Source organism: Triticum aestivum, chromosome 1B (genome assembly GCF_018294505.1).
Source record: "Triticum aestivum cultivar Chinese Spring chromosome 1B, IWGSC CS RefSeq v2.1, whole genome shotgun sequence".
NCBI classification, from domain to species: Eukaryota; Viridiplantae; Streptophyta; class Magnoliopsida; order Poales; family Poaceae; genus Triticum; species Triticum aestivum.
The window spans coordinates 492521491-492538076 of NC_057795.1; the positions used below are offsets into that span (position 1 = coordinate 492521491).

The window sequence follows — 16586 nt, forward strand, 5'->3', positions numbered from 1 at the left end:
TGAACCGTCAATCGTAAACCGACCTTCATTTTTTCCTTTAGAGTTTGCTTTCCAAGATGACCAAACAATTCTCTGCTTGCAACTGGGTTCCATCCCGGATCACGGAAACACAAATCAATGGATATGTTACCACTGGCGCTTTAGCCTCAAAAAGGGTCCTTCATTGGCGAGTCCCTGGCCCTGAGTGCCCTCCTGAGCCTCAAGATGGAGAGGTGATTATATTTATGCAACACTTAGACCGGGGATTCAGCCCTCCCGGATCAAAGTTTTTCCGAGATGTCCTTGCGAGCTTTCAACTCCATCCACAAGATATTGGACCAAATTCCGTGTCCAATATATGCAATTTTCAAGTATTCTGTGAAGTTTACCTTCAAGAAGAACCATCTGTGGAGCTTTTTCGGGATTTTTTTCCATTTAAACTGCCGCACGGAGTTCTCTGATGGTCCCAACATGGAACTTGGTGGGGTATCAATCCAGAAGAGAAAATAAGTTGATTTCCCTCATGCAAAACACCACAGCCATCCCAAAGATCGGAACCAAATTTGGTTTTATTGCCAGAACACTGCCCCTGCTGGAGAAAATCCTTTGCTGGGTTACCGCCCTCATCGGCTTAGCAATGGCCACCCGTTACCTCAACGATTAACTGCCAAAGAATGGCAAACTTATGCACCTCAACTCGCCAAGCTCCGGGCTCTCCTGGCCAACGGTTTGACTGGTATTGATCTCGTCCGCTGCTGGGTTTCTTGGGGTATTCTGCCTTTAAGTCGCCGCCCCGGATTAATGCATGAATATACTGGCAATGTCAAGGATCCTCAACCATTGCAGGTAATCACATTGCTCAGCTAGGCACAGATATGCGGATGAAATTGAAGGCAGCGTACACTTTGATTGAGCAATTATACACCGGTGCCCAATGGGTTATCCGTGCAGTCTCATACAACAAACCGGCACCAACATTGATCAAGGACACACTAGCAAGATTATCCATGACACTGGCTCAGATAGAGGAGGTGAAGCGATCTACTGCCAGGGCTGGCGCTTTACTAGCACTGACTCGGGCCAAAGCATGGATATCTGACTTGGATCCAGTTGATATCGCCAAGGGATTTCCGGATGAACAAGCATACGGGTCAGCATTTGACAATGAAGCCCTCAAAGCCCTGACAAAGGAGATGCGCCCGCTATCAAGTCAACTGGCTGCATAGGCTAACTTGACTGTTCATCGGTCCTTTTACGATGAAAGGAACCAACGGATTGATATGACTGTGACAGAAGCGCAAAACCTTATCCCGCCAATCCGTAAGCACACTTACGCCCCTGATGTTGAACCGTCCAATCTGATAAGTGAAGAAGCTGTATTTCAGGCGATTGACTGGACCACCATTGACTTCCAGCCTCTGGGTGGAGAGGAGGAGGTTGAACCGGCGCCTGAAGATCCATCAACTTCACGTCGTCCTAGCAATGAGTCTTAATCCAACATTCGGGTTACTTTGACAGACTTTGTTGTGTAAGAACAATCATCATTTTGGGCCTCAAAGCGCCTTGTAATAGGCTAGTGCAAGTATTTTAATCTTCGACACTAATACATAACTTTGGTTGATCCGTCATGATATTTGCTGTGCTTGGTTACACTTTGATAACTTTCATGCGATTCTGATATCTGCATAAAAAGAATTGTCCTGGCGGTTTACCGCCGGACGGGTCATAATGCCCAAGATAAAGCCTGCTAATAACTAAAGCGGAATAAATATGAAATAACTCATACTTGTGATATGAAATCACTTAGTTGGTTAACCAACTTTTATTGTAGTAAGGGTGAAGACCCAAATCTTGAGCTGTTATAACTCTCATCATGTAACGGTGTTGTGTAATAAGTCATGCCGGGTTACGAAGAACACCATATGATCAAATTGGCGACATATAGTCAAAGCCAGGCCGGGTTAACAAACGCCGGTTCTATAATAAGGTCTGACAACTTTTAGTTGACAGCCAAGCCAGGTTAACAAACACCGGTTTAATAATAAGGCCTGGCAACTTGTAGTTGAAAGCCAAGTCGGGTTAACAAACACCGGGTTAGTATGATGACTAAAGAGCCAGACCGGAGAAAAAAATACCGGTTCAACATAAAATTTATCCAAAAAGAGAAAAACTTCTGACAAAAGGCAAATAAAACCGTGTAGTTGAGGCTTTTCGTGGGCTGCCAGGCCGCTGAGTTAAACCATTTGACAAAGCCTTTTAAGATGGGCCTCCAACTAACCAATCATCGTTTGAACTTTGACAAGTTCAGGATCTCAATGAGAGTAACTGTCAAATGTTCGGTGGGTCATGCCAGGATTACCTGGATAGGAGTGGCTTACTTGATGAAGGCAGGTTAACCCGGGGTTTTAGGTGAATACACCAGGCTTCCAAGCCGTGGGTCGATACCCAGCTACAAGGGTCCTTTCAAAATCTTTGTTACTTTACACAAAGAGCCCCCAAGTAACTTTGTGAGCTGTGCTCATTGGGTGCCTATGTTTGAGTTGTGCATAACATCCAGACTCTCTTTGGCCCCTTGGGTGTGAAGCTCCCAAGCTGTATTGTGGCATGATAACCGGTTTAACAGGTAGTACTCCGCTTTGTCAGCTGAAGCCCCCATGTAACTCAAAAGACATTTGAGAAAAAACAGCAGAGGCCCTGCTTATAGCAAGGATGCTGGTTTATTTTATTGATCATAATATATACATTGTCGAAATATGTACATAAGAGTATCCTATGGCTCAAGTATAGTAAGGCCGAAGGAGAGCTATGTTCCACGGCCGTCGGGTCTCCTCCTCAGAACTGCGTGAGTTGTCTCGAACGTCAATGAGGTAGTATGATCCGTTGTGCAGATTTTTGCTAACCACAAAGGGCCCTTCCCAAGGTGGGGATAACTTGTGCATATCGGTCTGATCCTGGATGAGCCAGAGCACTAAGTCGCCTTCTTGAAAGGTTCTTGTCTTAACCCGGCGGCTGTGATAACGCCGCAGGTCTTGCTAATAAACCGCCAAATGAGCCAAAGCCATATCCCGTTTTTCATCTAACAGGTCCAAGGCCTCCTGGCGTGCTTGCTCATTGTCCGCTTCAACACAATTGGCAACCCAGGGCGAATCATGACGAATATCACTTGGGAGGACCGCCTCTGCCCAGTATACCATGAAGAAAGGTGTGTAACCCGTCGATCTATTGGGGGTGGTGTTGATGCTCCATAACACAGAAGGCAATTCTTCCACCAAACAACCCGACGTCCGCTTTAAAGGAACCATGAGCCGGGGATTGATACCCTTCAAGATTTCTTGATTGGCTCTCTCAGCTTGACCATTGGACTGGGGGTGCGCCACGGATGCTAAATCAAACCGGATGTGCTCTCTCTGACAGAAGTCCTCCATCTCACTTTTAGAAAGGTTTGTACCATTATCCGTGATGATGCTGTGTGGAAAGCCAAAGCAGAAGATAATCTTTTTGAGAAATTGAACCATCGTAGCCGCATCACACTTGCTGACAGGCTCCGCTTCAACCCATTTGGTGAATTTGTCAACCGCCACCAACAGGTGGGTCTTCTTATCCTTGGAATCTTAAAGGCCCCCACCATATCAAGCCCCAAGTGGAAAATGGCCAAGTGATAGGAATCATCCTTAATTCTTGAGCCGGAACATGAGCTCGGCGTGAAAACTCCTGACAAGCGTCACACCGCTTCACCAGATCCTCAGCATCAGCATGAGCTGTCAACCAGTAGAACCCATGACGAAAAGCTTTAGCAACCAGGGACTTTGATCCGGCATGGTGACCACAATCCCCTTCATGAATTTCTCGTAGAATCTCTTGGCCTTCTTCAGGAGAAACACAACACTAGAATACGCCTGAAAGGCTGCAGCGGTGTAACTCGCCATTGTGAATAACCATGGACTTGGATCGCCGGACTATCTGCCGAGCCAGAACTTCATCGTCTGGTAACTCGCCCCGGTTCATATACGCCAAATATGGAACCGTCCAATCCAGAACAATATGTAAAGCGGCCACCAATTGGTCCTCCGGATCAGGAACAGCTAAATCCTCCTCTGTAGGCAACTTAACAGACGGGTTATGCAAGATATCTAGAAAGGTATTGGGAGGTACCGGTTTACGCTGAGATCCCAGCCAGCTTAAAGCGTCTGCCGCTTCGTATTTACACCGATCAATATGCTCAACCTGATACCCTTTAAAGTGACCCGCCACAATATCCACCTCGCGTCTGTAAGCCGCCATGAGTGGATCCTTAGAATCCCAAGTGCCAGAAACTTGCTGGGCCACCAGATCAGAATCTCCAAAGCATCGTACCCGGCTTAAATTCATCTCCTTGGACACACGGAGCCCGTGGAGTAAAGCCTCGTACTCAGCTGCATTGTTAGTACAGGGGAACATTAAACGAAGAACATAACGAATTTTATCACCTCGAGGGGAAGTAAGGACCACTCCAGCCCCCGAGCCCTCCAATTGCCTGGATCCATCAAAGTGAATAGTCCAGTATGTATCATCCGGTTTGTCCTCTGGTGCTTGTAACTCGGTCCAATCATTGATGAAGTCAACAAGCGCCTAAGATTTGATGGCTGTTCGAGGCATATACTTCAACCCATGTGGACCAAGCTCAATCGCCCACTTTGGGACCCGGCCAGTTGCCTCCCTGTTCTGAATTATATCACCCAAAGGAGCTGAACTGACAACTGTAATGGGATGGCCTTGAAAGTATTGTTTGAGCTTCCGACTTGCCATAAAAACCCCATAGACCAACTTCTGCCAATGCGGATATCGTTGCTTTGACTCGATGAGCACCTCACTAATATAGTAAATTGGCCGTTGAACTGGATATTCCTTGCCAGCCTCCTTGCGCTCCACCACAATTGCCACACTGACAGCACGGGCATTAGCAGCCACGTACAATAACAAGGGCTCTTTGTCAACCGGAGTAGCAAGGACCGGCGGTTCAACCAATTGCCGCTTCAAGTCTTCAAACGCCGCATTAGCCGCATCACTCCAGACAAAGGTGTCTGTTTTCTTCAACATCTGATATAAAGGGATCTCCTTCTCTCCCAAGCGGCTAATAAACTGGCTTAGGGCTGCAATTCGACCCGCCAGACGCTGAACATCATTAATGCACACCGGTTTAGCCAAAGATGTAATTGCTTTGATCTTCTCCAGATTAGCCTCAATGCCTCTGTTGGACACCAAGAAACCTAGAAGCTTGCCTGCCGGAACACCGAAAACACACTTGTCCAGATTGAGCATCATTTTGTAAACACGCAGATTGTCAAAGGTGTCCTTGAGATCATCTATCAATGTCTCCTTCTTCCTGGACTTTACCACAATGTCATCAACATAGGCATGAACATTGCGCCCAATCTGAGTGTGAAGACAATTTTGCACACAGCGCTGATAAGTTGCCTGGGCACTCTTGAGCCCAAAAGGCATAGAAATATAGCAGAAGGATCCAAAGGGAGTGATGAAGGAGGTCTTCTCCTGGTCCTTAACTACCATTTTTATCTGATGATAGCCTGAATAAGCATCCAAGAAACTCAAACGCTCACAACCCGCCATCGCATCAATGATCTGATCAATACATGGGAGAGCAAAAGGATCGGCCGGACAAGCTTTGTTCAAATCTGTGTAGTCCACACACATGCGCCAAGTGCCATTTTTCTTAAGAACAAGCACCAGATTAGCCAACCACTCAGGGTGAAACACTTCAACGATAAAACCAGCAGCCAACAGCCAGGCTACCTCCTCACCAATTGCCTTGCATCTCTCCTCGTTAAAGCGGCGAAGAAACTGCTTGACCGGTTTAAACCTGGGATCAATATTGAGAGTGTGCTCAGCGAGTTCCCTCGGTACACCTGGCATGTCAGAAGGCTTCCATGCAAAAATGTCCCGGTTCTCACGGATGAACTCGATGAGCGCGCCTTCCTATTTCGGGTCCAGATTTGTGCTGATGCTAAACTGTTTGGATGAATTGCCAAGAACAAAGTCAACAAGTTTAGTCTCGTCAGCCGGTTTGAATTTCAGGTTCGGGTCATGCTCAGTTGTGGGCTTCTTCAGAGGGGTCATATCTGCCGGATCAACATTGTCTTTATAGAACTTCAACTCCTCTATAGCACAAACCGATTCAGCATAGGCCGCATCACCTTCCTCGCAATCCAAAGCGATCTTACGACTTCCGTGAGCTGTGATGGTCCCCTTGTGACCCGGCATCTTGAGCTGCAAATAAATATAATAGGGCCTTGCCATGATCTTTGCATAAGCCGGCCGTCCAAACAGTGTCGGTACGGGCTCTGGATGCTCACCACTTCAAAGGTTAATGTTTCAGACCGGGAGTCATGCTCATCAACAAACACGACCTCCAAAGCGATCTTGCCAACAGGATATGCCGATTTACCTGGTACTACACCATGGAAAACAGTGTTTGACGGTTAAGACTCTTGTCTGGCAACCCCATGTGATGGAAGGTCTCATAATATAGAATGTTGATACTGCTCCCTCCATCCATAAGCACTTTGGTGAACTTATAACCTCCCACCTGAGGTGCCACCACTAAAGCCAGGTGACCTGGATTGTCAACCCGGGGCGGATGATCCTCTCTGCTCCACACAATGGGTTGCTCGGACCACCGCAAGTAACGTGGTAGTACCGGTTCAACAACATTAACTGCCCTCTTGTGAAGTTTCTGATCACACTTGCACAAAATAGTGGTGAATACATGATACTTCCCACCATTCAACTGCTTTGGGTGACTCTGATAACCTGACTGCTGCTGATTTCCTTGATTATTCTGTTGGCTATTACCACATTGGTTGTTCTGGTTGCCCTGATTATTCTGAAATCCAGAGTTTGAACCGCCGCCACCATGAAAACCTGGACCTGAACTGCCCGATGGACCCTGATCATACCGGAAAAGATCAGAGTTTTTGAACTCCTTCATAATGTGACAATCTTTCCAATGATGTGTTGCTGGAACCTCCTTGGTCCCATGCTTTGGGCAGGGCTGGTTTAACAAACGCTCCAGATCCATTCCGCCACCATGCTGGGGCGGTTTACCCTTATGACGCTGCACATTAGCATTAGCCACAAAATCCGAATTATCTGCTTTGCGCTTACCATTATTCCCATGGCCCCCTTGGTTGTGCTGCTGTCCCTTTGCACCGCCATTCTTCTTTCCCTTCTCCGGTTTCTCCTCATCAGAATCGGGATCCTTTGTATTATCAGAATCGGCATACTTCACCAAGGCTGCCATAAGGGTTCCCATGTCATTGCAGTGGCGCTTAAGCCGTCCCAACTTCATCTTCAGAGACTTAAACCGGCAATTACGCTCTAACATTATGATCACCTGGCCAGCATTAATCCGGTCCGATGAGTGCAAAACCTCTGAAACCCGACGCACCCAATGAGTTGTTGACTCGTTCTCTCCTTGAACACAGGCATCCAGATCCACAAATGGACATAGGCTGTTTGCACGTGTCTTTGAAATTGGCTATAAACCGGGCCTTCAACTAGTCCCATGACTCGATGGAGTTGGTTGGTAGGGTTTTCAACCAAGTACGGGCTGTCCCTTCCAACATCATCGTGAAGTACTTTGCACAGGCCGCTTCATCCACATCCAGCATCTCCATTGCCATCTCATAACTTTCAACCCATGCCTCAGGTGGCTGATCAGCGGTATAATTAGGTACCTTACGCGGGCCCTTGAAATCCTTAGCCAGTCACATGTTACGGAGAGCCAGAATAAGACACGACACTCCCAAAGAACTGAAGGCAAGCCCGGTGCCTCGGACTACCGATGCCACTGGCTGAATCAGGGCGGGTTGATAACGACCCGCATATTGTGCTGCTAAAGCGGCCTCCCTTCATGCTCTACCATTATCCACCACGTCCTGAGCATTCGCCTCACCACACACCGGATTGGGTCCCTGCGGGGCATTACGGCGTCGCGCAGTGCTAGACACCTCTGGTTCATCTATGTGCCTGCTATAACTTTTGCTCGGACGAGGGGTCGAATGAATTCTATCTCGGCTATAGGAATAAGCCTGCTGCTGCACAACGGCAGTTTAAAGAAGATCCCTGGCCCGCCGCGTCTCAATCGCTGCCAATGAATCGCCCTCCATTGGAATAGCTGCTAGGCGAGATACTGCAGCAATAATGTTATCCAAATGGCTCGAAAAGTGACCCGGTGGTGTTTGCACGTATTGCAGCGGGTTATCTGTTCGGCGAGGTGGTTCCATCATCCGAGGTTGATCCGGCGCTGCCCTAGGCGCATCGGTCCGGTTTACAACTGCCGGATTACTCGGCCCAGCCCCCAGCGTATTAAAGAGATTCAGTCCTTCGAAGACCGACTGCATATGCGATCGGTACTTCCTTCACATTACATAGTGTGATGCATTCTGGTCCAACATGAGCCGGTAATTCTGCGCCTGTATCTGCTGTGACTGGGCATCCAAAACAGCCCTTTCTTCAGCCATCCTAGCGTCCTCAGCTGCCAGGTCCTCCTTAGCCTGTGTTATCTGATCCTTTAACTTCGTAATGTCCGCATTGTGCTGATCCTGCGTCGCCGGGGTAACTGCCATGGTCAACAAGGTCGCCCACGCATCCATCAAACCTAAGAGAACTTGAGCCGGTCGGCGCACCGGGCCTCTTGCCGCGGCCGCTGATCCGGAATCCATTGCTGCTGTAGATGAAGACTGCAAAGTGGGCTGTGTTCCATCCATGAAAACAACAAGCCGACTTGGCGGTTCAAGGAGGTCCGGAATACTGTTGCCATCGGAATATCCTTTGAACACATCATCATGAATTTGGTACAGGGACTCGGTTTCACCAGTGGATGACTCGTCGTCGGAATAAACGGCTGTCTCGCCTTCAGACACCGGTTCAGATCCGATCCCGTGGACACATCCTATGAACGCACGCTTCATGGCGGGCTTAACCCAGGCAGGACTCGCACGCTGAGCCGTTTCGACGAGGTCGGTGCAGATGTCCGGCTCAGGGCCCGGTTCGCCGATTTTGCCGATGAAAACATGAATTCTGCCAAAGGGGACCCGGTATCCGTACTCGATTGAGCCGGCCTCGGGGCCCCGTCCTTCATCGTCGATGTAGAGCTTGCCGCGATGACTCTTGGTCATCCGGCTGACCGTGTACCCTTTGAGTCCTTCAAAGCTGCCCTTCAAGAACTCGAAACCATCGTGCGATATCCCCACGGTGGGCGCCAACTGTCGTGGAAATATCACGTCAGATGTCCTCGTGAAAGGACTTAGTCGTGGAGCCATCACAACGGGTTAGCTTAAAGGGGTTAAACCGGACAAAGGACACAAGGGTTTTATACTAGTTCGGCCCCTTCGATGAAGGTAAAGGCCTACGTCTAGTTGTGATGGGATTATTGGGGTCTCGATAACCAGGGAGCTAAACACGCTATGCCTGGCTCTCGAGTTGTTGTTTCTTGTCCCTGAACCGCCGCCAGGTTGTCCCCTTATATACACGGGTTGACGCCCGGCCGGTTTACAGAGTCCCGAGGCCGGCTCATACAAGTGTCCGACTCGGTCTCTCCTTTCCTATCTTACAATACAAGTTACATAACCATGGCGGTTTACCACTATGGGCCCTAATCTGCCTTTGGGCTCCGGGCCTCTAAGCTTCATTAGTCAAGCACCATCTTCTGGGTCTTCGTGGGCTTCAATATAGTTGAAGGTGAACCAGCCCCTCCTGGGCGGTTTACACTCAGTAGTTATATCCCCAACCCTTTTCATTCTCCCAGAGTATCTCAACAATTTTTGTGTTCTTTCTCGTCGTCATTCTCAACTTTTGAAGACCGAAGAAGAGTTTCTTTTAAATCTTGTCCGTTCTCCCAAAGATTCATGTTGCTAGCTTGATGCTATCCGCACAAATTGTTTCCAGTCGTGCAATTCTTTTTCATCCATCCGGAGTATTTCAGGAGTTGCTTTCCCTCTCGATCATCCGGAGGTCATCTTTTCGAAAGATTTCTTTGTTCTAAGTTTTCAGCTTCGGTCGTCTTAATATTCTTCCGGTGCTTCATTCAAGTAGTCTTCAATCAGTTCACGATCTCTTTGTTTTCTTGTCTCTAAATTCCCTCAAGTACCTTCGTGCTTGCTCAAATTCTTCCCGGCGATTCTTTCTCTTTTCTTCATTCATTTTCATTTCGAACCGTGGTTCGTTCAACATTCCTATTCCTTGTCGTCATATTAATTCATTCGTTCTTTCCAAATCCTACCGATGGTTCTTTGTAGACCTTCCTCAAGGTTGTGCCATATTCCCCTTAATCCTTTTCAACAAGAATAAGTAGTATGCAAAATCCATTGCTTGTCATCAATTTAAGTTGATGAAGGATAAGCATACAATAAATCTTATTCTTATTTCCTCAAAGTGATTAATCCCTTTCTTTGGAGTTTGTTCTTGATGAATAAATTCTAGTTCCAAGTGTTTTCATCTTTTCTTTTCCGAAGTTCAATTTCCTCAGAACCTCCATCTAAATCATCGCAAGGCTCGTCTTATTCTTTCATCCTTCATTCTATCTCATCATCCTTTCATCACCGGAGTTCTTCATAGTGGTTCTTCATGATTTAATTCATTCTTCAAGAGTTCATCAAGAATTTTGTTGGTGGTGTCAAGTATCTTTTCTTCTCACGTCTCGAAGTGCAATAATTCTTCCTTTTCTTCTGAAATGGGGTTTCACATTTCTTCGTTCTTCTCAGCTTTTCAGACATTTGGTTGTGGTATAATTTCACCTCAAGTTTTGAGTTGTTTTGGTAAGTCCACAACAAGCTTATTCTTTCGTTGTTGATTTTCTCAACAACTCCGTTCAACCCTTCCTTCTAAGTTCTTTTCATTCCATTCTTTCAATTCTTTCGGAGGCATTGCGTTGTTCATCTCATTAAGTGCCATCCCATCTTGTGAAGTTCATGTTCTAATCCTTCCATTTTTAGTCGGAATGCAGTCCAAATTAATTCATTCTTATTCCTTTTATATCTTGTTCTAACCAGAGTGCTTTCAAAGTCTATCTTGCTTCCATGAGCTTCTGATTCTCGTCATATTCGTTGTTCATCTTTTCTAACCAAATGCTCTCGACCTTGTTCATCTTAGCTCGTGCACTCTTGTTTCACCTCTTCCTCTTTCTCTTCCGTCTCAGTCCTAAGATCTCGGGATGGGATCTCTTGTTAGTGGAGGAGAGTTGTAATGCCCCGGATCCGATGCGCCAGGTGTCTTCCAGTTATTCGCCGCCATTGCCATGTCATTGCTTGCGTGTTGCATTTTGCCATGTCATCATCTGCATTTCATCTGCATGTTTTTCAAAACTTGCATCCATTTGGGTTCCCCCGGTTCTCTCCGTTGTCCGTTTTGAGCACAGCCACACTCGCACGCGCCCGTCGCACCTCTCAGACCTTGTTTCGTGAGCGGGTTAAAAACATTCTTGGAATGGACCGAGATTTGCCGAGTGGCCTTGGTATATCACCGGTAGACCGGCCGTCAAATTTCGTTCCATTTGGAGGTCGTTTGATGCCCCAACGGTTAACCGCGTAGCCCGAAACCCCTCTCTCTTTGCAGCCCAGCCCCTCTTCACCACAACCAGTGAGCCCATCCAAACCCCCTCCATGCTCTCAGTCGTTGGATCGTGATCGTGTGGGCGAAAACCACACCCCATTTGAACTCCCCGAGCTCCCTCTACCTATAAAAACGCCCCTCCCCCTCCATTTTCGGGTCCAAACCCTAGCCCCGCTCCCCTCGCGCCGCCGGACATGTCCGCTCCCTCGCCGGACACGTCCGCCCCGCCGCCGCAGCCAACCGGCAGCCGCCACGTGGCCTGCCTTCGCCTCCCGTGCCGCCGGCCCGCTCGGCCTATAGCGGGCCCACCGAGCCCATTCGGCGCTGCCCCGCGCCCGCGCGTCCTCCGCCGACCGCGTCCATCTCCGGCTACCGGAACCCAGCCGGACTCCGCCGCCCGCCACCTCGGCTTCCGCACCACCGGGCGCCACGCGGCCGCCGGCGAGCTCCCGCCAGACCTTGCCAGGACCAACCCCGCCGTCGTGCTCCGTGCCGCCGATACCGTCGTCCCCGCGCCTCGCGCCGCTCCTCGCCGGAGCGCACCCGCGCCGCACCGCCTCCTCCTCTACGCCGAAGAACGCCGCGCGCTGCCGCCCGGCACCGTTGTCGCCGGATCCGGCGCTCCAGCACCCAGATCCGCCTGTTCCCCAGCCTCCCCGCCGCCTTCGGGCCTTGCTGTCGCCGGAGTGGCCCTCCACCGCCGCCGCCATGTCCCTGCTCGGGACAAGTAGAGGAGCTGCTCATCTCGCGCGCACCGCACCCGCGTGGGCCAGCGCCTCCCCCGCGGCCCAGCCCAGCGCCCGGCCCGCCTCGTCGTCCTCCCCCCTCCTGGGCCAAGCCCAACGTGAGCACCTCCTCTATCCCTCGCTCTGTGCGATATTTAGCTATTTTGCGTCGCTCGTTTTTTTCTCCAAAAGCTGCTAAGTCCTCAGAAATTCATAAAATGTGTGCATGTTTGACCTGCCATAACTTTCTGCTCGTAGCTCCATTTTGCATGTATGATATATCAAAATGTTCATTGTGAGATGCTCTACATTACCTTCCACTGTGCCATGCCTGTTTGAGTTCATAATGATGCCCTAATCATCGTTGCAAGAGTGCTATATGATGTTAAACTGCTGTCTGTTTAACAGAACTTGGTGATTTGTCTTTTTCATTGCATTTTGTGTGTGAATCCTACGAGCTTGATGTCTATTTGAGTTTTGAGCTACTTCATGCCATCTTTACAGTGGTGCAATCCATGTATTTGTGTGTGCCTTGTGGTGAGTGCATCGAGCTCGTGAAGTAGGGTACTAGTAGTTACTGTTTTGCTAGGCTGAATCTATTATGTCATGATGCTATGTAAAACTGCTGCTACAAGTCGTTTTATGCATAATCTGGAGATGTTCACTAAGGATGTTTTTTTATACATGTCATGCGCTACCCATGCATGCCCTTGGTTGCATTTATAGTTTGTTGTAGTTTGTTGTAATATTGCTCTCAAACTTGCTAAATAATGTTTTTGTTAGCCTGTTAACATGAAGTTCAGTTTTGCCATGTGACTTGCTAGTGATCCATGCACCCTATGACTATGCTATTGCCATGATTAGCTCCATAAATATGTCATATTACTGTTATCACCTTGTCATGCCATGTAAGGCTCTGTGGTGAGTTGTAAAAGCTCACTAACATGCCTACTTATCGTTGTTCCTTCCATGTCTGAATCTGTCATATCATTTGCTATGTTTGCATGGATGCTACCATGTTTTCTTTTGATCTTTGGAATTAGGTTAGTAAGGGAGATTTGTTTTTTGTCTTCAGTACTAGCGTGCCATGCCTTTGTTTGCCATGATAGCTTGCTGTAACATGTTGTTTGATAACTCTAAACATTGCAACCTGATGTTATTTCTGCCATGCACAGTGATTTTTGCCAAGTCTGTGAAACTGTTATTATTTGCAATCTTGCCATGTCCTTTTGAGCATGTTCTAGTGATTTCTGGAGATATCTCGGTGTTCATGTCTTGTCATGCTTTACCTGTACATCATGTCCATGCCTTTTGTTTTCATGTTGAGGTGCTGTAGCATATTGTTTTGATGCTTGCTAGATGCCTAGTTGGTGTTTTGGACAGCTTGTCCTTTAAACTTGTTTCATGTGTATGTGTTGCACCATTGCTCCGTTTTGAGCATGCTCTATATGAAACTTGCTTACAGTTGCATGTAGTTTCATATTATCATGTTGCATCCATGTTTTGAGGGTGTTTGCTCGATATTTGAATGCATTTTGCGTCAATGCCATGTTTGACTTGTTTTGCTCATATCTTCTAGGCTGTAGCTCCAAACTAAATGAACTTTATATGTAACTTGACTAGAATTTCGTGTAGAGCATCTTGGTGCATTTAAATTTGCTGCTTAACGACTTGAACATAAGGTTTATTTAGATCTGGACCAATTTCGAAATTTTCTTATGAGGACTTACCGGATTTATTTTATGTTGTTTCCGGCCTCATTTAAACTTGCTTTAACGTGTTGCTCTTGTATGCATCATCTCCTGCCATGAGTAGCTTCATGTAACCTTTGTCATGACTCATGATTGGTTGAGCATCATGCCATGTCTAAGTGTTGTGTGTTTACCGTGTGTTTGCTTCTTTCCGTTTGTGCTCCTTCTCGTTAGTTCTTGTTTTGTTGCGATCATGAGGATTCCTTCGTCTATGCTTGGTTCGTCTTCGTCCGTTCGTCTTCTTCATGGACTCGTTCTTCTTCCTAGCGGGATTTCAGGCAAGATGACCATTACCCTGGATCTCACTACTATCATTGCTATGCTAGTTGCTTTGTTCTATCGCTATGCTGCGCTACCTATCACTTGCTCTTCAAGCCTCCCATATTGCCATGTCAGCCTCTAACCTTTTCACCCTTCCTAGAAAACCGTTGTTTGGCTATGTTACCGCTTTGCTCAGCCCCTCTTATAGCATTGTTAGTTGCAGGTGAAGTTGAAGATTTCTCCATGATGGACATGATTATGTTAGGATATCACAATATCTCTTATTTAATTAATGCATCTATATACTTGGTAAAGGGTGGAAGGCTCGGCCTTATGCCGGGTGTTTTGTTCCACTCTTGCCGCCCTAGTTTCCGCCATACCGGTGTTATGTTCCTTGATTTTGAGTTCCTTACGCGGTTGGGTGATTTATGGGACCCCCTTGACAGTTCGCTTCGAATAAAACTCCTCCAGCAAGGCCCAACCTTGGTTTTACCATTTTCCTCACCTAAGCCTTTTTCCCTTGGGTTTCCGGAGCCCGAGGGTCATCTTTACTTACCCCACCAGGCCAGTGCTCCTCCGAGTGTTGGTCCAAACCGAGCGATGTCCGGCGCCCCCTGGGCAACCAGGGTCTATGCCAACCCGACGTCTGGCTCATCCGATGTGCCCTGAGAACGAGATACGTGCGACTCCTATCGGGATTTATCCGCACATCGGGCGGCTTTGCTGGTGTTGTTTTACCATTGTCGAAATTTCTTGTAAACCGGGATTCCGAGACTGATCGGGTCTTCCTCGGAGAAGGAATACCCTTCGTTGACTGTGAGAGCTTGTGATGGGCTAAGTTGGGACACCCCTGCAGGGTATAATCTTTCGAGAGACGTGCCCGCAGTTATGTGGTAGATGGGAATTTGTTAATGTCCGGTTGTAGATAACTTGACACCAGATCCGATTTAAAACGCACCAACCACGTGTGTAGTCGTGATGGTCTCTTTTCGGCGGAGTCCGAGAAGTGAACACGGTTTTGGGTTATGTATGAGCGTAAGTAGTTTCAAGATTACTTCTTGATCATTGCTAGCTTCACGACCGTTCCGTTGCTTCTCTTCTCGCTCTTATTTGCATATGTTAGGCACCAACTCATGCTTAGTCGCTGCTGCAACCTCACCACTTATCCTTTCCTTACCGATTAAGCTTTGCTAGTCTTGATACCCATGGTAATGGGATTGCTGAGTCCTCGTGGCTCATAGATTACTACAACAACAATTGCAGGTGCAGGTTTGATGATGACGTGAGAGCGATGTTTGCTTGTTTTGGAGTTCTTCTTCTGCTTCTTCTTTGATCAGGGGATAGTTTCCAGGTCGGTAGCCTGGGCTAGCAGGGTGGATGTCATTTGAGTTTCTGTTTGTGTTTCATTCATAGTCGGATGATGCTCTTATGTATGATGTTGTTGTATTCATGTGGCGTTGTTTGCCTCTTGTATGTATCCCCAACTATTATGTAATGGCACAATGTAATGATATCCACCTTGGAAAAGCGTCTCCAATATGCGCTTCTATCCTTGGGTTTGACCTTCGAGTTCCTTTAGTATAGGATCACATATTGGGCGTGACAACATTATTGGCTAATGGTGTTGAACATCAGGGACAAGCGCTTTGAGGTACTGGACTCGGCAAGGACGTTCAAGGAAAAGGAATTAGTAGAAAATGCAAACAAAATCATGAAGGACATCAAAATAAACTGGGAGAGGCATTACAGCAAGTCAAGCGTGTAGATTGCAGATTGGAAACTTCACGAAATCAAGTGCCCAAAGCAGGATAACAGGCAAGGACTCCCTATCCCATATTTTACTTTCTTTTTTCCGCATTTTTTCTTTCTCATTTTCTCATTTTTCTTTCTTGTCCAAGCCTAATACAAATCGACCACCTAACCAAAATTCGCCTCCCTCGGCGGCCTAGCATCGCCTCACCGGGGTGAATCATGTCGCCTAAAAACCCTCGAACACCCCTGCCAAAGTCACCTAACATGGGGGAGGTGCGGTGCACCTCGCCTACCTTGGGGGCCTAGTGTCGCCTCACTGATAGAACCAAGTCACATAAAAACCCTCGACCACCCACCCAAAGTCGCCTAACGTGGGAGGTGTGGCGCACCTCGCCTACTTCGGCGGCCTAGCGTTGCCTCACCGACAGAACCAAGTCGCCTAAACACCATCGACCACCCTCCCAAAGTCGCCTAACGCGGGAGGTGCGGTGCACCTCGCCTACCTTGGCGG

General features: G+C 47.8%; 1 pseudogene; it reads left to right on the forward strand.

Moving 5' to 3' along the window:
• Positions 1 to 16088, forward strand: part of LOC123079136 (uncharacterized) — a 39229-nt pseudogene extending 23141 nt beyond the window's left edge.
• The last annotated feature ends 498 nt before the right edge of the window (positions 16089 to 16586 follow it).